Below are 26,506 nucleotides of genomic sequence, written 5' to 3'. Positions count from 1 at the left end.
CATTTTTACACACATCAAAGATATTCATCACGGCATCATTTTAATGATTTAGCATACTTCACTAAGGTATATTCTTAACATTAACATGCTATTGTTCATGAGTTACACATAATCGCAGCCAATTCTAAATCGTGTGTCAGATAATTCTTTTCATGCGGCTTCAACTGTCTAGAACCATAAGTTATAAGTTTGCCTTCCTGCATCAATACACAACCCTGACCGTTCAACGATGTATCACTGTAAATTACAAATTCTTTACCTGACTCAGGCTGTATTAAAACTGGTGCCTCTGTTAATAATGCTTTCAGTTGTTCGAAACTTTGCTGACACTTTTTAGACCATTCGAACCTTACATCTTTCTAAAGTAATCGAGTTAGTGGTGTTGCAATCATATAGAAACCCTTCACAAAATGTTGATAATAGCCAGCTAGTCCTAGAAAAATTTAGACTTCAGATACATTTCTCGAAGGTTTCCAATCTATAATTGCAGAAATCTTGTTCGGATCAACTCTAATACCTTCGGCTAAACAATATGCCCTAGAAATCCAACCTCTCGGAGCAAAAACTCACATTTACTAAACTTTGCAAACAATTGCTTGTCTCTCAAGGTTTGTAACACTATTCTTAAATCTCAGCATGCTCAGACTTATCTCGTGAATAGATCAGAATACCATCAATGAAAACAACAACGAATCTATATAAATACGGTCTGAAAATTTGATTAATCTAATCCATAAAAATGGCAAGAGCATTAGTTAGTCCAAAAGTCATAACAAGGAATTCATGTGCCCATACCTCGTTCTGAATGCAATTTTCAACACATCTGAGTCTTTAACTCGCAACTAATAATAACTAGATCTCAAATCAATCTTTCAAAACACTGTTGCACCTTTCAACTGATCAACCAAATCGTCTATTCTCAGCAATGGATACTTATTTTTTATCGTAACCTTGTTGAACTGACGATAATCAATACACATTCTCATTAACCTATCTTTCTTCTTAACAAACAATACTGGCGCACCCTAGGGCAAAAAACTAGGTCGTGCAACACCTCTATCTGTTAACTCTTGCAACTGAGCTTTCAACTCTTTCAACTCTGTCGAAACCATTCCATACAGAGCTATAGATATCGGAGAGGTTCTTAATACTAAATCAATAGCAAATTCAACCTCTCTAATTGGTGGCAAACCAGGTAACTCTTTTGGAAACACATTTGGATACTCACAAACGACTGATACTAATTCAATCTTTGATTTTGACACTTTTGTATCAAGTACATATGCAAGATATGTATCACATCCCTTTTTCACATATTTCTGAGCTAATATTGAGAAAATTACATATGGTAAACTACTCAGATCATTTTATTCAATCCGAAGAGTCTCATTATTCTGACATTTCAACTCAATTGTTTTCCATCTATAATTTACGATAGCATCATGTAATGTCAACTAGTCCATACCCAGAATTATATCAAACTCATCAATCGACAACAACATCAAATCAGCCATAAAACAATAACCCCGAGTCATTAACGGACAATTCTTGCAAACTTTGTCAACCAGGATATATTTGCCTAAGGGGTTCGACACTTTTATAACAAACTTAGTAAAATTAACAAGTAAGTTCTTACTAGACACTAAATTCACACATATATATATGAATGAGTTGATCCGAGGTCTATCAGTGCAACTACATCAGTGTCATGAAGAGAGAATGTACCGGTAATAACATCTGGGGATGACGCTTCTTCGTAAGCGCGAATAGCATAGGTTTTGGCAGGTGCTCTAGCCTCGGATCTCACAGTGGTATCTCATTTTGTAGCTCTACTACCTCTTACATTTCTAACATTACGGGGTGACCTCCCTTTTGCAGTCGTGTTGCTTGATCTTATATTCTGATATTTATCTTTCTCATCTAACTCACGACAATCTCGAATAAAATGCTCATACGAACAACATCTAAAATAGGTTTTTTCATTCATTCTACACTCCTCCAAAATGTCATTTTTCGTATCATCCACATTCAGGTTTATTCGGTCTTGGATTACCCACACTTGCCATTGACATAGCTATAGTTTTTGAACTCGAGAATTGCTTCCCGTGATCTCTATTAGTGAAACACCCCTAACCCGTATCTCTCACCGGACTAGGGTAAAGAGGCATTACCGGACACATCGAAACATTTCACATTCATTTCAGATGCATCATAAAATCATGGTTATATGTCAATATCAAATCCCTTATATTAGTTCAAGGAGGCCTTAAACATACTTTAAAAAGGGGTCGGGACTAAATTGAGCACATATAAACTTTCTCAAAAACTTAACAAATTTTTCAAAGTTTCAAAGGTCACACACCCGTGTGAACAGGCTGTGTGCCTCACATGTTGTAAACACTCTCGTGTGTCTAAATCGTGGCAAAAGAGGGTATACATACTGACTTAACCACTCAGCCACAAGACACACCCGTGTGCCTTGGCTGTGGTCAAAACTGACTTGGGTCACACGGCCAACCACATGCCCATGTGTTTAGCCCGTGTAGCCTTCGAATGGCCACACAAGCCCATGTGCCAAGGCTATGTGCCTCACACGACCACCAAACACGCCCGTGTATATAGGTCATGCTCGAGACTGACTTGAATAACTAAATTACAACAAACTCACAGTCGAGACACACACCCGTGTGATCAACTGTGTGGGGTGAAATTAAGCTTGGTTTAAGCCATATTTTCCACCTATCTCAAGCACTCCAAAACCACAACATTTTAGCATCATTTCCATACATTCATAGACAACCAAATCAACAAATTTGTACATATTTCAGACCATTCAATTACCATCTAATTCATTACTCAAATCCACAGCCAAAATATACCAAATCATTATACCAAAATCATTACAATTTATATAAGTTTCAAAAGTATAAACTCACCATCTTATCACTTATTTCATACCACAAAATTTACCACTTCAACATTTCACACTTAAACCATCATATAAGAAATATATACATCATATAACTTAATTAGCAAACACACCATTTAGTCCAACTTAAGAGGCCATACATATCAACATCTACAAGCCAAAACTCATGGCTAATATTCACAACACAAAGCATATCAAAATGACACTAGCCTATACATGTCATATATCATATATACAACTCTCAAAATGGTACCACAATAGATGTCCGATAGTGTAATTGATGTCACTGATGATCCCTAGATCCGAGCTAGCTTTATAACACTGTAAAACAGAGAACATTTCACACAGTAAGCTTTAAAGCTTAGTAAGTTCATACCATAAATAATCAATACTTTATAATATACAAAACATCAACTAATTAGCACTTAGTAGTTCACAATTCATCCATCAATTCTATTCTATCTCATTTAATATGTTCATACGAATTCTTCAAGCTTCATACACATAGTATCATCTACCATGTAGAAATCGAACATACCTAAACTTTCCCGTATTTATTCATTTCATTCTCACCTCTTGTTCAAATACAATAATTCATTCGAAAGTCTTTCCATGCTTTAAGAATTCACACATTTAGTGCATCAGTAATTTACCGAAGTCGTAACAATCTCACACACTTACTGCCATTTCAATAATCCAAAGCTATCTCGGTATCGCACACTTAGTGCCTCATACAGCCAAAGCTATTCCAACTCGCACACTTAGTGCCATTTGTTGTCGAAGCTATTTCGAACCGCACACTTAGTGCCAAACATAGTCGATTATCATCATGCTCAAACCATAATCAAATATCTATACTATGCATTATCAAAGCATTAAAACATAACTATAACATCATTTATCATGTACGAACTTATCTCGTACTCAAAATTGACGATTCAGACCGTTTACTCAATAACATTCGACTTCCCTCGGTCTAAATCCGAATTTCTCTTTTCTTGATCTATATGTATTCAAAATTAACCCTTTTATTCAAAAAAAATCATTCAATTTAATCCATAAACACATATTTAGGGTATTTTACAAATTAGCCCTCATATTTTCACATTTTAACATTTTAGTCCCTATTTCACGAAAACACAAAATACACATAATTTCAATGAACCCATTTATAGACGAATATCATAAGGACCTCTAGGAGCTTAAAACTTTCATTTGTTTCACAACAATTTACACTTTTCTAAATTAAATCCCTAATATGCATTTTTACTCAATTACTTTACAAAACATGTATATCAAGCAGTAAGCTTTCATAATTCATCATTAAACCTCATAGAACACATGAATTTATCAATGGCATATTTCAAAATCATCAATCAATTCAAAAATAAAGTATGGGCGTGATAGATTACTAAGCAACGATCTCAAAAATGTAAAAATCAACAAAAACCAATCTCAAAACATACCTTAATCACCAAATCTCCTAGTCGAACCCTAAGCTTGAATTTTCTACTTTTCTTTTGATAATTTCGGCTAATAAGGATGAATAAATCATCCATTAACTTGTTTTCTTTTATTATAACACATATTAATATTAATTTCCAATTATAACCTTTATTAAGCCATATAAATGTCACTTAATGGATGGTCATTAATGTCCATTAACCTTATCAATGGTCTATTTACAACATAAAGACCTCTCATATAGAAAAAACATAGCAAACAGGCACTTTAACATTTACCAAGCCACTTTTACATTTTATGCAATTAGGTCATTTTCTATAATTAAGCATCCAATTGATAAAATTATCACACGAAACTTTCACACATACATTATCACATACTGTAAACACCAAAAATAATATAAAAATTATTTTCTGACCTTGGATTTGTGGTCCCAAAACCATTATTTCGACTAGGGTCTAAACTGGGCTATTACAACTCTCTCCTTTAGAGATTTTCATCCCCGAAAATCTTACGAGTGAATAGGTTTGGATATTATTTTCTCATAGCATCCTCGGGTTCCCATGTACCTTCTTCAACTCCATGTCGATACCACAAAAATTTCACTAATGCTATTCTTCTATTTCTCAACTCTTTGATCTCACGAGCTAAAATCTATATCAGTTCTTCTTCATAAGACATATCAGGCTGAATTTCAACCTCAATCGGGGAAATGACATGCGAAGGATCTGATTTGTATCTTCATAGCATCGATACGTGAAATACATTATGTATCTTTTCTAACTCAGATGGTAATGCTAATGATAAGCCACTGGTCCAACTCGTTCAATGATCTCATACGGTCCAATGAATCCTGGACTCAACTTGCCTTTTCTGCCAAATCAGAGTATTTTCTTCGACGGAGATACTTTCAAAAACACTTTGTCACTAATATCAAACTCAATATCTTTTCGTTTCAAATCTGCATAAGATTTCTGTCGATCTGATGCTGATTTTAGACTATCACGAATCACTTTCACTTTCTGCTCAGTCTCTTTTATCAAATCAACCCTGTATATCTCTTTCTCATTCAGCTCAGTCCAATACAAAGGTGTTTGACATTTATGACCGTACAAAGCCTCGTAAAGAGCCATTTTGATATTCGATTGAAAGTTATTATTATATGCAAATTCAATCAGTGGCAAGTATCGTTCCTATGTAGCTTCAAACTCAAGAATACAACATCTCAACATATCCTCGAGTATCTAAATAACCTGCTCAGATTGACCATCCGTCTGTAGGTGAAAAGCAGTACTAAAATGTAGTTTTGTACCTAACGCATCTTCCAGTTTCTTCCAAAAGCGCGATGTGAACCTTGGATCTCTATCTAAAACAATAGAAATAGGTACTCCATGCAATCTCACAATCTGAGAAATATACAACTTAGCAAGCTTATCAAGTGAATAACCTATATGAATTGGAATGAAATGAGCCGATTTAGTCAATCTATCAACCACAACCCAGATTGCATATTTCTTACTCGGTGACAAAGGTAATCCCGATTCAAAATCCATAGTGATTTAGTCCCATTTCCACTCTTGAATCATAATCCGTTGTAACAAACCATATGGAACATGATTTCAACTTTAACTTGCTGACAGATTAAACATTTTGAAACAAAATCGGAGATATCTCTTTTCATTCCAGACCACCAATAATGCTGTTTCAAATCATTATACATTTTTGTACTACTCGGATGTACAGATAAACGGCTATTGTGAGCTTCATTCAAAATCATCTAAACCAACTCTGAATTTCTCGAAACACAAATTCGACCTCGAAATCTCAAGAAATCATTATTATCAACTTGGAACTCAGAATCAGAATTCAAATCACACTGAGCTCATTTTGCTATTATCTCATTATCAACCTTTTGAGCATAAAAAATCTGTTGTAAAAACAACGATTTTGCTTTTAATTATGCTAAAACTGAACCATCATTAGACAAAGATAAATGAGTATTCATGGCACGTAATGCAAATAATGATTTTTGACTTAAAGCATCAGCAATAACATTTACTTTCCCGGATGATAATCGATAACAAGCTCATAGTCTTTTAGCAGTTATAGCCATTTTTCTGTCCTAGATTCAAATCTTTCTGAGTCATCAAATATTTTAAGATTTTGTGATCGGAATATACATTACATTTTTCTCCAAACAGATAGTGGCGCCAAATTTTCAATGCGAATACAATCGCAGCAAGCTCAAGGTCATGGGTCAGATAGTTCTTTTCGTGAGGCTTTAACTATCTCGAAGCATAAGCAATGACTTTGCCTTCCTGCATCAAAACACATCCCAGGCCGTTCAACGAAGTATCACTATAGATTATAAATTCTTTACCCGATTCGGGTTGTACCAACACTAGAGCTTCAGTCAATTGGGATTTCAATTGATCAAAGCTTTTTTGACACTTTTTGGACCATTCAAACTTCACATCTTTCTGAAGTAGTTTCGTTAACGAAGTTGCAATCATAGAAAAGCCTTTTACGAATCGTCTATAACAACTAGCAAGTCCCAGAAAACTATGGACTTCGAAGACATTTCTCGAAGGATTCCAATCCAAAATAGCTGAAATTTTGCTCGGATCAACTCGGATACCAGATGCCGACACAATATGTCCCAGATAATTGACTTCTCGTAACCAGAATTCACATTTACTAAACTTTGCATACAATTGCTTATCTCGCAAAGTCTATAACACTATTCTCAAATGTTTGGCATGTTCAGTTTCATTATATGAATAAATCAAAATATCATCAATGAATACGAAAATAAATTGATCTAAATACTGTCTAAAAATTATGTTCATCAAATCCATAAACACAGCAAGTGCATTTGTTAATCCGAAAGGCATAATTAGAAACTCATAGTGTCCTACCTGGTTCAGAAAGTGATTTTCAGAATATCTGAATCTTTTACTCTCAACTGATAGTATCCCAATCTCAGATCTATCTTTGAAAACATGGTAGCTCCTTTTAACTGATCAAACAAATCATCAATCCGAGGCAAAGGATATTTGTTCTTGATAGTCACTTTGTTCAACTGACGATAATCAATGCACATTCTCATCCTGCCGTCTTTCTTTTTCACAAACAGAACAGAAGCACCCCAAGGTGAAAAACTCGTTCTTGCAAATCCTCTATCGGTCAACTTTTGCAACTAAGACTTTAATTCTTTTAACTCAGTCGGTGCCATTCTATATGGAGCTATCGAAATTGGAGTAGTCCCTGGCATTAATTCAACACCAAATTCAACCTCTCGATCAGTGGTAAACCCGATAACTCATCAGGAAACACATCTGGATATTCACAAAAATTGGCACTGATTCAATCTTCTTTTCAGTCACTTTCATATCAAGCACATAAGCTAAATAAGCTTCGCAACCCTTTCTCACATATTTTTGAGCTAACATCATTGAAATCACTGCTGGCGATCCGTTCAAAACATTTGATTCAATTCGAATAATCTCATTACTTTGACATCTCAAATCAATCATCTTACGTTTGCAATTTACAATAGCATCATGCATCGATAGCCAATCCATACCCAGAATTATGTCAAACTTGTCAAATGGTAACAACATCAAATTGACCGAAAAGTAATTATCCCGACTCATCAATGGACAATTCTTGTACACTTTATCAACCAATGCACACTTGCCTAAGGGGTTCGATACTCTAATTACAAATTCAGTAGACTCTACAGGAAAAGTCTTACTGGATACCAAATTCACACATATATAAGAATGAGTAGACCCTGGATCTATCAATGCAATAACTTTAGTATCATAGAGAGTAAAAATACAGGTAATAACATTTGGAGATGACGCTTCTTCTCATGCTCAAATAGCGCAGGCTCGTGCAGGTGCTCTAGCATTAGATCTTGCTGCAGTGTCTTGCGTCACACCTCTACCACCACTCACATTTCCTTTGTTTCTCAGTGGTCTACCTCTAGTTGCAGTGTTACTCGGCCTTATGTTCTGAGCATTATCTGTAATATCCTGATTTTGGGCCTAGTCGGAATAGTGGTTTCGTGACCACAAAATCTGAGATAGAAATAATTATTTTATGATTATTTTAAGGTCTATGATATGATTTCATGATTGTGTGAAAATTTCGTGAAGAAATTTTATGCATAAAGTGCTTAAATTGAAATTAGGGACTAAATCGAATAATTTGCAAAACTTGCATTCTAGAAGTTTCTAGTATGAAATTGTTTTGAAATATTAATTAGGAGGTCTTAAATAGCAATTTTACCAATTTCTAAGTCTATGGACAAAAATTGGACATGGATGGAATTTTTGGAAAGTTTAGTAGTAAGGGCATTTTGGTCATTTAGGAGTAAAATGAATTAAAATACAAAATTAAAAGCCAATTTTGCTCATCTTCAACCCCATGGCCGCATATAGCAAGGATAAACCATGGATAGGGATTTTCAAGCTTCCAAGCTCGATTGTAAGTCCGTTCTAGCCTTGTTTTTAATGATTTTTACGTTTTTGGAGTCCCAGTAGCTCGATTTAGCTTATGCTAGCAATAATTTAACCTAGGGTTTATATTTGGAAAAATACCCATAGGTGAAATTTGTGTATTTTGGTGTTTTATGATAGAATATGAGGTTTTAAATTATGTTAGACAACTTGTGCTACTCGATTTTAAGTGAAAACGAGCAAAAGGGCTTAATCGGTAAAAATACCTAATAGTCATAAGTACATGTTAGAGTGAGAATTTGATGTTACCATAGAAGGGAAAAATGATCATCATGTCATAAAACATAAGAAAATAGGCTGAAGTTTAATTTACGAGCTTTGGGGCAAAAGTGTAAATATGCAAAAGTTTAGGGGCAAAATTGTAATTTTTCCAAAATATGATTTTGGGTCAATTTGAATAATGTGAGTCCTAATTAGACTATATTTTAAATGATATAGCAAGGAAAACTAAAATTCAGGCTAAAATAGGGAAAATACCAAGTTGTGGACGAAATGGTAAAAGTAGCCATTTTCGCATACGAGGTAAGTTCATGTGTAAATGTAGTAACATAATTGTCATTTTAATCAATTTAATGTTGTTTATATGATATGATGCTAATTATTATCATGAAATATTATGCTTTGTGGTTATTTTCAAATAAAATGCAAATTATGTGTATTAATTGTTAAATATAAAGTACTACCGAGTATTGGTTTCAGTATTTTACGGAAGATGGCAAGGAGATGTGTTCGAGGAAAATCCCGTTTGAACCTTAGGAATAGATTAGGATATAAGTAACATGTCACTAGGATGGTTGAGCATCCGAGCTCGTTGAGTTGAGTCCGAGTTCACTTATGGAGTCGAATGTCCAAACTCGTTGAGTTGAGTCCGAGTTCGTGAAATGTAACTAGGCATCCGAACTCGTTGAGTTGAGTTCGAGTTCACCTATGGATGCAAACGCCCGAGCTCGTTGAGTTGAAAAGTTCTACTGAAATGGAGGAATACTCAAGATGAAAGGGACGTATTGTTAAGTGTTGTGAAATAGGTACTTTGAATAGGTATGTACTTAACCCTTGGGTTGAAAAATCGATATAACAACAATATGGTAAAATGATAAATGAAAATATGATATGAATGTCTTGGTGATGATTATGCAAATGATGTTTTATGTTTGCTTATATGGTTATGTTACTTGCTATTTGCATGTGAACTTATTAAGCATTTATGCTTACTCCCTCCTTTTCATTCCTTGTAGTTTTGACAAGCCAGCTCGGAAATTGGGAACGGTCGAAGGCTCGCTCACACTATCCGTATACCATCTAGGCATAATGGCTTGTATATTTTGAGTATGGCATGTATAGCATTATAATCATTTTGTATATATGGTCTTATAATATGGTTATTGAGTGGTATGGAAATGCTTGGTAATGAGTAGCCATTGGAATGGCTAATCATGATCATATTTGGTGTTATGTATGTCAAATTACTAGCTAATCCATGGAAACCATGAAATAGGTAAAATTTACCATAAAATAGATTCAGACAGTAGTAGTGACGTGAATTTGAAAAATCACTAAAAATAGTAGAAATGGAATTAAATAATGAATAAGTTATGGAATCGAAGCTTGATGAGTCTATTTTCATATAGAAGAAGCAAAACAGGTATATGAGCTATATTTTATGAGATGTTTAAATTTTTGTGAAACAGGGCCAGAGCGATTTCTAGATCCCCTGTTCTGACTTTGGAAATTCACCATAAATTTTACAAAGATAATTAGAAGTCATGCTTTATATGTACAGATTAATTATTGAGTCTAGTTTTGTTAGAGACAAACGGCATAGTCATTGAAGCTCTATACCGGGAGATATCTGATTTGTAACACACAGAGGTTAGAGTAGTCGAACCCTGAAATAAGGGAGTTTTTAACTAATAAACTGTACTAATTGGACCAACCAAAAATTCTAGAAAAAAATTAGTAGATAGATATATGAGTCTAGTTTCAGGAAAATTTACAGAATTGGATTTCATGTTTGAACTCGAGATATAATTTTTAAAGCGATCGTGATGCGCTTAGCCACTTTGTCCGAAATTTTAAAATGAATTGTATGAGCTGTTTAAGTAATGAATTAAGTCCGTTAACACCTCGTGTTCGACTCCGGAAACGGTCTCAGGTACGTGGCGTTACATTATCTTTTTCAGCTAACTCTGGGTAATCTTTTATAAAGTGATCTCGTGAACCACAACTGTAACAAGCTCGGTTATTACTTTTTCCCCAACAATCCCCAAAATGTCATCTTCCACATTGTTGACACTTAGGCTTAACATCTTTTATGCTTAACATCTTTTATGTTTCCAACGCTCGATACTGATGTGGCTTGAGCTTTAAGATTAGTGTATTGCTTCCCACGATCTCTATTCTGATATCCCATTGAAGCTGTCAATCGTTAAAGTAATCACTTGATTTCTTCGATGAAGAATGATAAGATTTATTCATCGATCTCTTCCTCGAATCTCTCTCCTTTGCATCAACTTTTTCTTATTTCTTTGCTGAGGTCCTCAGCTTTACAATCCCTCTCAAACAGTACTTTAAATTCTTTCAGCTCAAGTATCCCGACTAACAGCTTGATATCTTCATTTAATCCATCAACAAATCTTTTACACATGATCCCTTTAGTAGACACATATTCTCGAGCATATTTGCTGAAACGTACAAATTCTCTTTCATATTCTGTTACAGTCATCCGACCTTATTTTAGCTCCAGAAACTCTTTATGTTTCTGATCAAGGAATCTCTAGCTTATGTACTTTTTTTGAAACTCAGTTTGAAAGAATCCCCAGGTAACTCGTTCCCTAGGAACCACCGATGTCAATGTTTTCCACCAGTGATATGCATTATCTCTAAGCAAAGATACTACGTACTTAATGCATTCGTCTTGAGTACAGGACAGCTCATCGAATACTCGGATAGTGTTCTCAAGCTAGAACTCCGCCCTCTTGGCATCATCATCAACCATAGCCTGAAACTCTTCAGCCTCGTGTTTACGAATCTTATCAATGGGTGGCTTACTCAGTCGAATCAGATCTACTACTAGTGGCACAACCGGGACTTGTTGAGGAACAGGTGGGGGTGGAGGTTGTTGAGTAGCTGGATTCGTTCATATGAATTCTGTGAACGACTCAGTCATCATTTGAAAGAAGGCTTGCTTAGCCTCTCCTTTCTGACTACTAGATATCGGCCTAAATTCTGTCGGCGCTGCCCCTTGTGTAACAGCCCTAAATTGACCCTAGTCGAAATGTGGTTTCGGGACCACAAAACCGAGTCATAAAATTTAGTTAAAATTTTATTAACATACCTTATATGTGTGGTAGTACTTGTATAAAAATTTGATGTAGTTGTAACAGCCCTAAATTGACCATAGTCGGAATGTGGTTTCGGGACCACAAAACCGAGTCATAAAATTTAGTTAAAATTTTATTTGCATACCTTATATGTGTGGTAGTACTTGTATAAAAATTGATGTTTTAATTTTTATCTTAGGAATGTGAATCTTGCTTGAAAGGATTTAGTTGAGAGACTTAGAAAATTTGATAGGTAAATAAGTAAGGACCAAATAGTATTGAAATATGAAAATTTGGGTTTGCATGTCAAAATGCCCCAAACTATGTTGAGTGGTAGGCCAAGCATGGCTTCATTCTTCCAAGGTTATGTTATTTATTATTTAATATTGGTGAGTAATTAAAATAGAGAAGAAATAAAGATTAATAATAAGAAAATGAACAAAAAAGTGTGTGTTCATCCTTGCTACCCATTTAGCTTAAAAAACCAAGTAAAAGAAGGAGAGAAAAGCTCAAGAAATTCTACCATAAGTGCATCTAGGTTGAGGTATGTTGAAGTTATTCCTTTAAATTCATGTATACTTTTGGTTGTTAGTTTGAATTCCATCTATCCCATGGTTGGATTTGGGGTTGTTGGAGAGTTGGGATTTGACAAAGAAGCTTAAAAATTTTAGTTGATACCTTGATGCTATTAACATGTTAGTTACATGGATGTGTTAAGTTGCTTGTTATGTTAGCATGAAAGTTGAAGTTGTTAAGTCATGGTGTTAGAGGTGCCGAATTTAGGACTAAGAAGAGGATGAGTATTCGGCTAACATAGTTGAAAGGGGATGTTGCCGATTTTTAGATTTAGACCATGGGAGTGGCTATAATGGGCATTAAGATGTAGAACTTAAGAAACGTAGTTATATGTGAATTTACATGATGTCACAAATAGATGTGAAAATATATACTAGATTAGGAAAATTTGATTAAGTGTTCATGAGATGAAATTAGGTGTTTAAAAGATGTTATAGTTGACATTGTATATATATACATACATTCGCCATCTAATTGAGTATGAAGGTGGTGTTAAATCTAATTGTGATGCCCATTCTAAGTGTATATATATACATATATATATATACATAAGTATGCCCGTTCGTGATATTACCTTTAATTATGTGTATAATCGACTAAATGGGTAATTAGTGAGGATGGTTGCCGAATATACAAACATACATATGCATGTGTAATTGAATTATGAATGTTTAGCAAGAAGGTTAAACTAGTTGATTTATTGATTAAGCTCAAGGAGTTAAAGGAGGAGAATCGAGCAAGGGAAAGACGAGGGTCATCGAGTAGCCGACTTGGAACTATTTTACCCAACACAAGGTAAGTCACTAAGCATATATTTTGTATTGTTTTAAATAGACATGATGTCTATGTAATTAGGTCGAAAGGAATGATAAATTTATATACATGTATGTATGTGGTGATGAAAGTATTGAATGAAAAGAAAAGAAGTGAGATGTATATAGTTGTTGATTTCGGCACTAAGTGTGCGGGTATGAACATTTATGATCATGAGATTGGCACTAAGTGTGCAGGTTTAAAATTGGTACAGCACTAAGTGTGCGAGTTTGATTATATAGCACTAAGTGTGCGAGTTGATTATATAGCACTAAGTGTGCGGAATCACTATTGACACTGAGTGTGCGACATTAATGAGTTGATCATGGACAGCGGATCGGGTAAGTACCTTGAGTTCATGGCTAATAGGCGCTATGTTCATATTTGGAGTTGAGCTTGGTAAGTTTAGAACCTATGTGACAATTTTAATTGAAGTCACGTACATAAGAATTATCGTGGAATAAGTGAAAGGTCATTTAGTTGTATGATTGTAACGAAAACAAAATGATGTATAAAAATGCCCCAAATATCCTATTGATTAGTATATGGAATGTGAATGTGTAACTTGGTATGAGATTGAAGCGAAAGGTCTAAAGAACTATGGTATAGTTCGGTTTGGATGGTAGTGCATTGCTTATGACTTACTGAGTTATATACTCATTCGGTGTTTGCTTGTCACCTATATTAGGTTTCTTGGACTCGACTTTTTGCGTACTCGGGACCGTCATCGAAGTCATCACACCGGCTAGCAACTTTTGATATCTTCTTTTAGTTGGTCTAGGAGAACATTTTGGCATGTATAGGCTATTATGTTTTGTTGAAATTTGGTATGTAAACTTTAGCCATGCGAAAATGGCATAATGTTCGGTTGGATTTGGCTCTATGATGTTTGGACACAAGTCTTGGTAATTCGGTTTTGGTTGAGTATTGGTTGAGGCCTACTCGATTATTATGCCATATGTCATGGCTGATTTATTTTCGGTGTTAAATTCATGATTTGGTAATAGTATAGTAGGGAGATGCTCGGTGATGATTAACCTTTGGCATGGCTAGTCATGGTCATAAGTTGTAATATGTATGATGAATTATTAGGGAGATCAAGGAAAAAAAAAATAATATCATGAAATAGGCATAGTTTGCTTTAGTAACAGGTGCTGACAGCAGCAGTGATGTGAGATTGAAAATGACTAAAAATAGTAGAAATGGAATTAAATAATGAATAAATTATGTAATCGAAGCTTGACGAGTCTATTTCGATATGGAAGAAACGAAACTACCATATGAGCTGTATGTTAGGAGATAATTAAATTCTCGTGAAACAGGGCCAGAGCGATTTCTGGATCCCCTATTTCGACTTAGAAAATTTACCGTAAATATTATCGAGATAATTAGAGGTCGTGCCTTATATGTACAGATTTGTTATTGAGTCTAGTTTCATTAGAGACAAACGGCATAGGAATTGAGGCCCTTTACAGGGAGATATTTAAATCGTAAGGTACAGAGGTCAGTGTAGTCGAACCTTGAAATAGGGGAGACTTTAATGAATAAACTGTACTAACTGGCCCAACCAAAAATTCTACAAAAATTCCCTTATATAGTTATATGAGTCTAGTTTCAGATAAAATTTACGGAATTGAATTTTGAGTTCCAGAACTCAAGATATGATTTTTAAAGAGACTATGATACAGTTAGCCAGCTTGCCTGGAACAAAAAAAAATAATAAATAGGGGGAAATAAATGAAGTAAGCTCGGTAACACCTCGTATTCGATTTCCAGTAACGGTCACAGGATTGGGGTGTTACATTTGATTGGTATCAGAGCTATGGTTTAGTCGGTTCTAGGACTACCATAGCACGTATGAGTCTAGCTATACATGCCTTAATGTTAATGTTTAAATGTGTGATGACTTCTGACGGTTAAAATTTTTGTTTTGATTAGTAAATGGATCCCGGTGTAGAGAGAACCTTGGCGGATGACGTTGGAAGTGTAGCGGCTGCTCCTGCACAAGGGACGCCGCCTATTGAACCTCAGTCATCTGCGAATAATCAGGGTGAGGGGGCTAAACAAGCCTTCTTTACCATGATGAATGAGTGGGTCGCGCAATATGCCTGAACCAATCCGGCTGTCCAACAATTTCCAAATTTGAATAATCCACCCCAAGAGCCCGTAATGCCGTCAGTTACTGATCCTGTGAGGCTGAGTAAACCACCTATAGACTTGATTAGGAAGCGCGGGGCTGAGGAGTTGAGGGCCATAGTTCTTGATGATGCCGAAGGGCCGAAGTTCGCTTGATAACACCATTCGGTGTTTGATGAACTGTCATGCACACCGATGAATGTCTAAAGTGTGCTATATCCTTGTTGCGGGACTCACCTACTATTGGTGGAGGACCTTGATTTCCATAGTCCCAAACGAACGAGTTACTTGGGATTTCTTTCAAACGAATTTGAAAGAAGTATATTAGTCAACGGTTCATCGATCGAAACGTAAGGAATTCTTGGAACTCAAGCAAGGCCAGATGACAAGATCCGAATACAAACATGAGTTCGTAAGACTCGATCGGTATGCCCGGAGTGTGTGGTGATGAGGTTGCTATGTGTAAAAGATTCGAAGAAGGATTGAATAAAGATTTAAAGCTACTAGTGGGTATTTTGGAGGTAAAAGAATTCAGTAACACTAGTTGAACGAGCACGCAAGGCGGAAGAACTTGGAAAGGAGAAGAAGAAGGCTGAATTTGAAGCTAGAGACTATCGTAAAAGATCGACGGGTAAAGCTCCATTCTCGGTGTAAAGAAGTTCGGGAGGACAAGAATAAATCGAGGATGACGACGGAATTTCCATCAGAGCACGACCATCGACGGACTCCCGCGCTACTTCAGTAGCTAGTGTGGGCAATAATCGTCAAGAGAAACCTGAATGCCCCCAATGTGAAAGACGACACCTAGGTGAATGTTGGGGTAAGTCTACTAACAGGGCTCATTACGGATGCGGTTCAAGGACCACTTCATTAGAGATTGCACGAGCTTGATGAGAAGAATAAGATGCAAGGTGCAAGACCTAGTGGAGTGTGACTAGAGGTAGACCACCGAGAATTTCAGGAGGTAGGGTGGTAATCGAGAGGGCTTCGATACGGCTGTTCGATCCGAGACCCGTACTCTGCTAGAGCATATGCAATTTTTGCGACGAGAGGAGGCATCCTCCCCGATGTTATCACCGGTACTTTCACTCTCTTTGATACTAGTGTGATTGCGTTGATTGACCTCGCTCTACTCATTCATATGTATGTGAAACCTTAGCATCCAAGAAGACTCTACCGTTGAGTCTCATCGAGTTCGTAATTCGAGTGTCAAACCCTTTGGGTCAATACGCATCGTTGATAAAGTGTGTAAAAGATGCCCTTTAATAATCCGAGAATCTTTTCGCCGATTTGATACTTTTACCGTTTGACGAATTCGATGTTATTCTTGGTATGGATTGGTTGACCGTACATGATGCGGTGGTGAATCTGAAAAGGAAAACCATTGATTTGAGAAGTGCAAATAATGAGGTAGTCCGAGTTGAGTCTCATCGATTTAAAGGGGTACCAAAGCGATAATATCTTCAATGACCGCCGGAGATATGTGAAAAGGGTGTGAAACATACCTTGCGTATGTGTTTGATAGCAAAGAGGCGGAAAGGAAACCTGAATCGATACAGTGGTTTGTGAGTATTGGATGTTTTTCCGAGGAGTTACTGGGGTTGCCACCGGTTCGAGAGGTGGAATTGCATCGAGATTGTACCGGTACCACGCCAATCTCAATAGCCCCGTATCGTATGGCATTAACGGAATTAAAGGAATTGAAAGTTCAATTGCAAGAATTGATGGATAGAGGTTTCGCCGACCGAAGTTTCTCTCCATGGGCGCACCGTATTGTTTGTGAAAAGAAGGATGGAACCATGAGATTGTGCATCAACTATCGTCGGTTGAATAAAGTGACCATAAAGAATAAATACCCGTTGCCACGTATTGATGATTTGTTTGATCAATTAAAGGGAGCCTCAGTATTTTCCAAGATAGATTTGAGATCTGGTTATTATCAGTTGAGGGTTCGAGACTCGGACATACCCAAAACAACTTTTAGAACGAGGTACGGTCACTACGAATTCTTAGTGATGCCGTTTGGGCTCACTAATGCCCCTACGGTATTTATGGATTTAATGAATTGAGTATTCAGGCCATACTTGGATCGATTTGTGGTTGTGTTTATTGATGATATTTTAGTTTATTCACAAGGTGAAGCCGAACATGCCGAGCATTTGAGGTTAGTGTTACAGATTTTACGAGACAAGCAGTTAGACGCAAAATTCAGCAAGTGTGAATTTTGGTTGAAAGAGGTTAGCTTTTTGGGGCACGTGGTGTCCGCATCGGGTGTTAGAGTGGATCCGAACAAAATTTCGGCCATACTCGATTGGAAACCTCCAAGGAATGTTACTGAAGTTAGGAGCTTTTTGGGACTTGCCGGATACTATCGACGGTTTGTAAAGGGATTCTCGATGATAGCTGCACCGTTGACGAAACTACTCCAAAAAGATGTTGAGTTTGAATGGACAGAAAACTATCAGAGGAGTTCGATCGACTAAAGACCTGTTTAACCGAAGCTCTAGTGTTAGTACAACCGGAGTCCGGCAAAGAGTTTGTCATTTATAGTGATGCATCCTTACTTGGGCTAGGTTGTGTGTTGATGCAAGAAGGTCGAGTTGTGGCTTACGCATCGAGGCAATTAAAGCCGCATAAGAGAAACTATCCGACCCATGATCTTGAATTGGCGGCCATAGTGTTCGCCTTGAAAATATGGCGGCATTACTTGTTTGGGGAAAGGTGTCATATTTATTCGAACCACAAAAGTCTTAAATATTTGATGACACAAAGAGATCTAAATTTGCGACAAAGACGTTGGCTTGAGTTGTTGAAAGACTATGAACTTGTCATTGATTATCACCCGGGGAAGGCTAACGTGGTGGCCGATGCTTTGAGTCATAAAGCACTGTTTGCTTTGAGAGCGATGGATGCTCACCTATCTGCTTTACCGATGAGGTGCTAGTAGTTGAATTAAAGGCCAAACCATTATTGATTCATCAAATACTTGAATCCCGAAAGTCGACGCTGAATTGGTCGCTAAACGAAATGAATGTGCCTCGAATGAGGAATCGGAGTTTCAGATTGACAACAATGATTGCTTGACGTTCAAGGGTCGATTATGTGTTCCAAGAAATTGAACTTATTTCGATGGTTTTGAATGAGGCTCATAGTGGCGAATGTCTATCCACCCGGTAGTACTAAAATGTACAACGATCCAAACGTCAATTTTGGTGGCGGGTATGAAACGAGACATTTCGAATTTGTTTCAAGGTGTTTGATATGTCAACAAGTAAAAGCGGAACATCAAGTGCCATCGGGATTACTTCACCAATCATGATACCCGAATGGAAATGGGATCGAGTGACAATGGACTTTGTATCCGGGTTGCCTTTGACTCGAGTAAGAAAGACTCGATGCGGGTTATTGTTGATAGATTGACCAAGTCCGCTCATTTTATCCTCGTCTGCAGATCTTTCGCCGATAAATTGGCAGAATTATACATCTCCCAAATTGTTCGATTGCATGGGGTACCTATTTCTATCGTGGTCGGATAGAGACCCAAGATTTACATCGCGATTTTGGAGGAAGTTACAAGAAGCGCCGGGTACTAAGATGCATTTTAGCACCGCATTTCATCCCCAGATCGATGGCCAATCTGAACGAATAATTCGGATACTCGAGGATATGTTGAGATGTTGCGTCTTAGAGTTTTGTGGTTCATGGGAAAGATATTTGCCTTTGATTGAATTCGCCACAACAATAGTTTTCAATCAAGCCTTAAGATGGCACCTTACGAGGCCTTATACGGTCAGTAAATGCCGTACCCATTATTTTGGACCGAACTTAGTGAAAGTAAAATTTTGGGGTTGATTTGATTAAGGATGCTTTGAGCGAAAGTTCAATAATTCGTGAAAGCTTGAAAGCCGCCGGATCGTCAAAAGTCGATGGATTCGAAAAGAAAAGACATTGAATATCGGGTTGGAGACAAAGTATTTCTCAAAGTTTCACCGGAAGAAGGTGCTTAGATTTGGTCGTAAGGGCAAACTAAGTCCGAGGTTCATCGGTCCGTATGAAGTATCCGAACGAGTTGGGCCGATCGCATACGGTTAAATTTACCCCGAGCTTGAAAAGATTCACAACGTTTTCCATGTCTCGATGCTTGACGATATAGGTCGACCCGTCGCACGTAATCACTCCATCCGAGATCAAGATTCAGCCTAACTTGAGTTATGAAGAAGAACCGATTCGCATTTTGATGCCAAGTAAAAGAGTTGCGAAATAAGAAAATCCCATTAGTGAAGGTGTTGTGGCATAAACACGGAATCAAGAAGCCACTTGGGAACTTGAGGACTTTATGAAGGATCGTTATTGAACTTATTCACCGGTAAGATTTTCGGGAAAAAATTCCTTATGTGGGGAGAGTTGTATGACCCTAAATTGACCCTAGTCGGAATGTGGTTTCGGGACCACAAAACCGAGTCATAAAATTTAGTTAAAATTTTATTTGCATACCTTATATGTGTGGTAGTACTTGTATAAAAATTTTATGTTTTAATTTTTATCTTAGGAATGTGAATCTTGCTTGAAAGGATTTAGTTGAGAGACTTAGAAAATTTGATAGGTAAATAAGTAAGGACCAAATAGTATTGAAATATGAAAATTTGGGTTTGCATGTCAAAATGCCCCAAACTATGTTGAGTGGCCGCCAAGCATGGCTTCATTCTTCCAAGGTTATGTTATTTATTATTTAATATTGGTGAGTAATTAAAATAGAGAAGAAATAAAGATTAATAATAAGAAAATGAACAAAAAAGTGTGTGTTCATCCTTGCTACCCATTTAGCGAAAAAACCAAGTAAAAGAAGGAGAGAAAAGCTCGGAGAAATTCTACCATAAGTGCATCTAGGTTGAGGTATGTTGAAGTTATTCCTTTAAATTCATGTATACTTTTGGTTGTTAGTTTGAATTCCATCTATCCCATGGTTGGATTTGGGGTTGTTGGAGAGTTGGGATTTGACAAAGAAGCTTAAAATTTTAGTTGATACCTTGATGCTATTAACATGTTAGTTACATGGATGTGTTAAGTTGCTTGTTATGTTAGCATGAAAGTTGAAGTTGTTAAGTCATGGTGTTAGAGGTGCGAATTTAGGACTAAGAAGAGGATGAGTATTCGCTAACATAGTTGAAAGGGATGTTGCCGATTTTTAGATTTAGACCATGGGAGTGGCTATAATGGGCATTAAGATGTAGAACTTAAGAAATGTAGTTATATGTGAATTTACATGATGTCACAAATAGATGTGAAAATATATGCTAGATTAGGAAAATTTGATTAAGTGTTCATGAGATGAAATTAGGTGTTTAAAAGATGTTATAGTTGACATTGTATATATATACATACATTCGGCCATCTAATTGAGTATGAAGGTGGTGTTAAATCTAATTGTGATGCCCATTCGGAAGTGTATATATATACATATATATATATACATAAGTATGCCCGTTCGTGATATTACCTTTAATTATGTGTATAATCGACTAAATGGGTAATTAGTGAGGATGGCTGCCGAATATACAAACATACATATGCATGTGTAATTGAATTATGAATGTTTAGCATGAAGGTTAAACTAGTTGATTTATTGATTAAGCTCAAGGAGTTAAAGGAGGAGAATCGAGCAAGGGAAAGACGACGGTCATCGAGTAGCCGACTTGGAACTATTTTACCCAACACAAGGTAAGTCACTAAGCATATATTTTGTATTGTTTTAAATAGACATGATGTCTATGTAATTAGGCCGAAAGGAATGATAAATTTATATACATGTATGTATGTGGTGATGAAAGTATTGAATGAAAAGAAATGAGGGAGATGTATATAGTTGTTGATTTGGCACTAAGTGTGCGGGTATGAACATTTATGATCATGAGATTGGCACTAAGTGTGCGGGTTTAAAATTGGTACAGCACTAAGTGTGCGAGTTTGATTATATAGCACTAAGTGTGCGAGTTGATTATATAGCACTAAGTGTGCGGAATCACTATTGACACTGAGTGTGCGACATTAATGAGTTGATCACGGACAGCGGATTGGGTAAGTACCTTGAGTTCATGGCTAATAGGCGCTATGTTCATATTTGGAGTTGAGCTTGGTAAGTTTAGAACCTATGTGACAATTTTAATTGAAGTCACGTACATAAGAATTATCGTGGAATAAGTGAAAGGTCATTTAGTTGTATGATTGTAACGAAAACAAAATGATGTATAAAAATGCCCCAAATATCCTATTGATTAGTATATGGAATGTGAATGTGTAACTTGGTATGAGATTGAACCGAAAGGTCTAAATAACTATGGTATAGTTCGGTTTGGATGGTAGTGCATTGCTTATGACTTACTGAGTTATATACTCATTCGGTGTTTGCTTGTCACCTATTTTAGGTTTCTTGGACTCGACTTTTTGCGTACTCGGGACCGTCATCGAAGTCATCACACCGGCTAGCAACTTTTGGTATCTTCTTTTAGTTGGTCTAGGAGAACATTTTGGCATGTATAGGCTATTATGTTTTGTTGAAATTTGGTATGTAAACTTTAGCCATGCGAAAATGGCATAATGTTCGGTTGGATTTGGCTCTATGATGTTTGGACACAAGTCTTGGTAATTCGGTTTTGGTTGAGTATTGGTTGAGGCCTACTCGATTATTATGCCATATGTCATGGCTGATTTATTTTTGGTGTTAAATTCATGATTTGGTAATAGTATAGTAGGGAGATGCTCGGTGATGATTAACCTTTGGTATGGCTAGTCATGGTCATAAGTTGTAATATGTATGATGAATTATTAGGGAGATCAAGGAAAAAAAAAATAATATCATGAAATAGGCATAGTTTGCTTTAGTAACAGTTGCTGACAGCAGCAGTGATGTGAGATTGAAAATGACTAAAAATAGTAGAAATAGAATTAAATAATGAATAAATTATGTAATCGAAGCTTGACGAGTCTATTTCCATATGGAAGAAACGAAACTACCATATAAGCTGTATGTTAGGAGATAATTAAATTCTCGTGAAACAGGGCCAGAGCAATTTCTGGATCCCCTGTTTCGACTTAGAAAATTTACCGTAAATTTTATCGAGATAATTAGAGGTCGTGCCTTATATGTACAGATTTTTTATCGAGTTTAGTTTCATAAGAGACAAACGGCATAGGCATTGAGGCCCTTTACAGGGAGATATTTAAATCGTAAGGTACAGAGGTCAGTGTAGTCAAACCTTGAAACAGGGGAGACTTTAATGAATAAACTGTACTAATTGGCCCATCCAAAAATTCTACAAAAATTCCCCTATATAGATATATGAGTCTAGTTTCGGATAAAATTTACAGAATTGGATTTTGAGTTCCAGAACTCAAGATATGATTTTTAAAGCGACTACGATACAGTTAGCCAGCTTGCCTGGAACAAAAAAAAATAATAAATAGGGGGAAATAAATGAAGTAAGCTCGGTAACACCTCGTATTCGATTTCCGGTAACGGTCACAGGATTGGGGTGTTACACCTTGAGTGGGAGCAGACGCATTGCTCTCAACATCATCAGCTATTGCACGCTCAGGATGAAAAACACATTTTAACTGTCGAGAATCATCACACTGTCGCAATTCATATATATGCCATGTATAGCTAGACTCTCACACGCTATGTTAGTCCTAGAATCAACTAAATTGTAGCTCTGATAGCAATTAAATGTAACACCCTTAACCCATATCTGTCGCCGAACTAAGGTAAAAAGGCATTGCCGAACACATCGAAACATTTTGCTTTCATTTCATAAACATCATAATATCATGGTTATACATCATTATCAAATCCCTTATATTAGGTCAACGAGACCTTAAACATACTTTAAAAGGGGTCAAGATTAAATCGAGCACATACAAATTTTCTCAGAAACTTAACAAAATTTTCAAAGTTTCAAAGGTCACACGCCCATGTGAACAGGTCGTGTACCTCACACGGTTTTAGACACGCCCGTGTGTCTAAAACGTGGCAAAACAGGCACACATTCTGACTTAACCACACAGCCACAAGACACACCTGTGTACCTTAGCCGTGCACGAAACTGACTTGGGTCACACGACCAACCACACGCCCGTGTGTCTAGCTCGTGTACCCTTCAAAATGGCTACACACGCCCATGTGCAAAGGCTGTGTGCCTCACACGGCCACCAGACACACCCGTGTGTCTAGGCCGTTCTTGAGACTAACTTGAATAACTAAATTACAACAAACACACAGTCGAGACACATGCCCGTGTGCTCAACCATGTGGGGTGAAATTAAGCTTGGTTTAAGCCACATTTTCCACCTATCTCAAGCACTTCAAAACCACAGCATTTTAGCATCATTTGCATACATTCATAGACAACCAAATCAACCAATTTGTATAAATTTCATACCATTAAATTACCATCCAATTCACTACTCAAATCCACAACCAAAGTATACCAAATCATTATACCAAAATCATTACAATTTATATAAGTTTCAAAAGTATAAACTCGCAATCTTATCACTTATTTCATACCACAAAATTTACCACTTCAACATTTTACACATAAACCATCATATAAGCAACATATACATCATATAACTTAATTAGCAAACACACCATTTAGTTCAACTTACGAGGCCATACTTATCAACATCTACAAGCCAAAACTCATGGCTAATATTCACAACACAAAACATGTAACACCCCGATCCCGTGGCCGTTACCGGAAATCGAACACGAGGTGTTACCGAGCTTACTTCATTTATTTCCCCCAAATTTTTTTCCAGGCATGCTAGCTAACTGTATCGTAGTCGCTTTAAAAATCATATCTTGAGTTCTGAAACTCAAAATCCAATTCCGTAAATTTTCCCTGAAACTAGACTCATATATCTATATGGTAGAAGTTTTTTAGAATTTTTTGTTGGGCCAATTAGTACAGTTTATTCATTAAAGTCTCCCCTATTTTAAGGTTCGACTATACTGACCTCTGTGCATTTCAACTTAAATATCTCCCTGTACAGGGCTTCAATGCCTATACCGTTTGTCTCTAATGAAACTAGACTCGATGATGAATCTGTACATATAAGGTAAAACCTCTAATTATCTGGATAAAATTTATGGTAAATTTCCTAATTCAGAACAGGGGATCCAGAAATCACTCTGGCCCTGCTTCGCGAGAATTTAAACATCTCTTAACATATAGCTCATATGGTCATTTCGCTTCTTCCGTATGAAAATAGACTCATCGATCTTCGATTACATAATTTATTCATTATTTAATTTCATTTCTACTATTTTTAGTGATTTTCAATCTCACATCACTGCTGCTGTTTGCATCTGTTACTAGAGTGAACTATGCCTATTTCATGATTTTCCTTGGTCTAACTAATAATTCATCATACATGTCACCAATTATGACCATGACTAGCCATGCCAGAGGCTAATCATCACCGACCATCTCCCTACTACACTATAGCCATATCATGAGTATAGCACGAAAATAAATCAGCCACGACATATGGCGTAATAATCGAGTAGACCTCAACCAATACTCAACCAAAACCGAATTACTAAGACTTGTGACCAAACATCGTAAAACCAAATCCAACCGAACATTTATGCCATTTTCGCATGGCTAAAAGGTTACATACCAAATTTCAAACAAACATAATAGCCTATACATGCCGAAATGTTCTCCTAGACCAACTAAGAAGAAAATACCAAAAGTTGCTAGCAGGTGTGATGACTTGACGACGGTCCCGAGCACACAAAATGGATCAAGAACCTAAATAAGCAACAAATAAGCACACCAAATGAGTACATAACTCAGTAAGTCATAAGCACTACTCTACCGTCCAACAATAATAAACATAAGTGAAAAAAAAATAATACAAAATCAATTTTTCCAACCATAACAAACTATGCTACAATTTCTTAAATTTTTGGTTCGATCTCATGCCAAGTCCTTCAATCAAATCAAATGCCAAGTCAGCCCAATCGATTTAGATCCATTTCCTCAAGTTTGGAACAACGATGCACTAGATAAATTTATGCATACACCGCACAACCTCAATTTCGATATTTAGTTAGTAGCTCAATCACTTACCTCGTTCATGCACAATTTATATCAACAATCAATGTTGCGCATATAGTGCTTATTATGTTCGCACACATAGTGCCATAGTAAATCGCACACATAGTGCTATAGTAAATCGCACACATAGTGCATTTGAGATTCCCTCATGCTTCAACCTCCCAATCGGCACACATAGTGCCACATAATTTTGCACACATAGTGCCCTATGTTGTTTCATCATGGTAAAGCAATTTACTTAACTCAAATTGTACATATGGTCATATTAATAAGTAGGAGAATCACTCTGAAAATATCTATCCAAGGAGTTCTCACAAAAGTGCTTAAGGACTTACCTTGTGTTGGGTATAACGGTTCCGACCGGCTACTCGATGTCCTTGGCTTTGCCCTTGCTTGATTCCCTTCTTTAACTTCTCGGGCTTAATAAATAAATTAACTAGTTTAATCATCTTGCTAAACATTTATAATTCAATTACACATGCATATGTATGTTTGTATATTCGGCAACCACTCTTACTAATTACCCATTTAGTCGATTATACACATAATTAAAGGTAACATCACGAATGGGCATACTTATGTATATATATATATACATAACCAAATGTGCACCAAAAA

The sequence above is a fragment of the Gossypium arboreum genome, chromosome 8 (genome assembly GCF_025698485.1).
Source record: "Gossypium arboreum isolate Shixiya-1 chromosome 8, ASM2569848v2, whole genome shotgun sequence".
NCBI classification, from domain to species: Eukaryota; Viridiplantae; Streptophyta; class Magnoliopsida; order Malvales; family Malvaceae; genus Gossypium; species Gossypium arboreum.
This window is presented reverse-complemented; position numbering follows the sequence as displayed.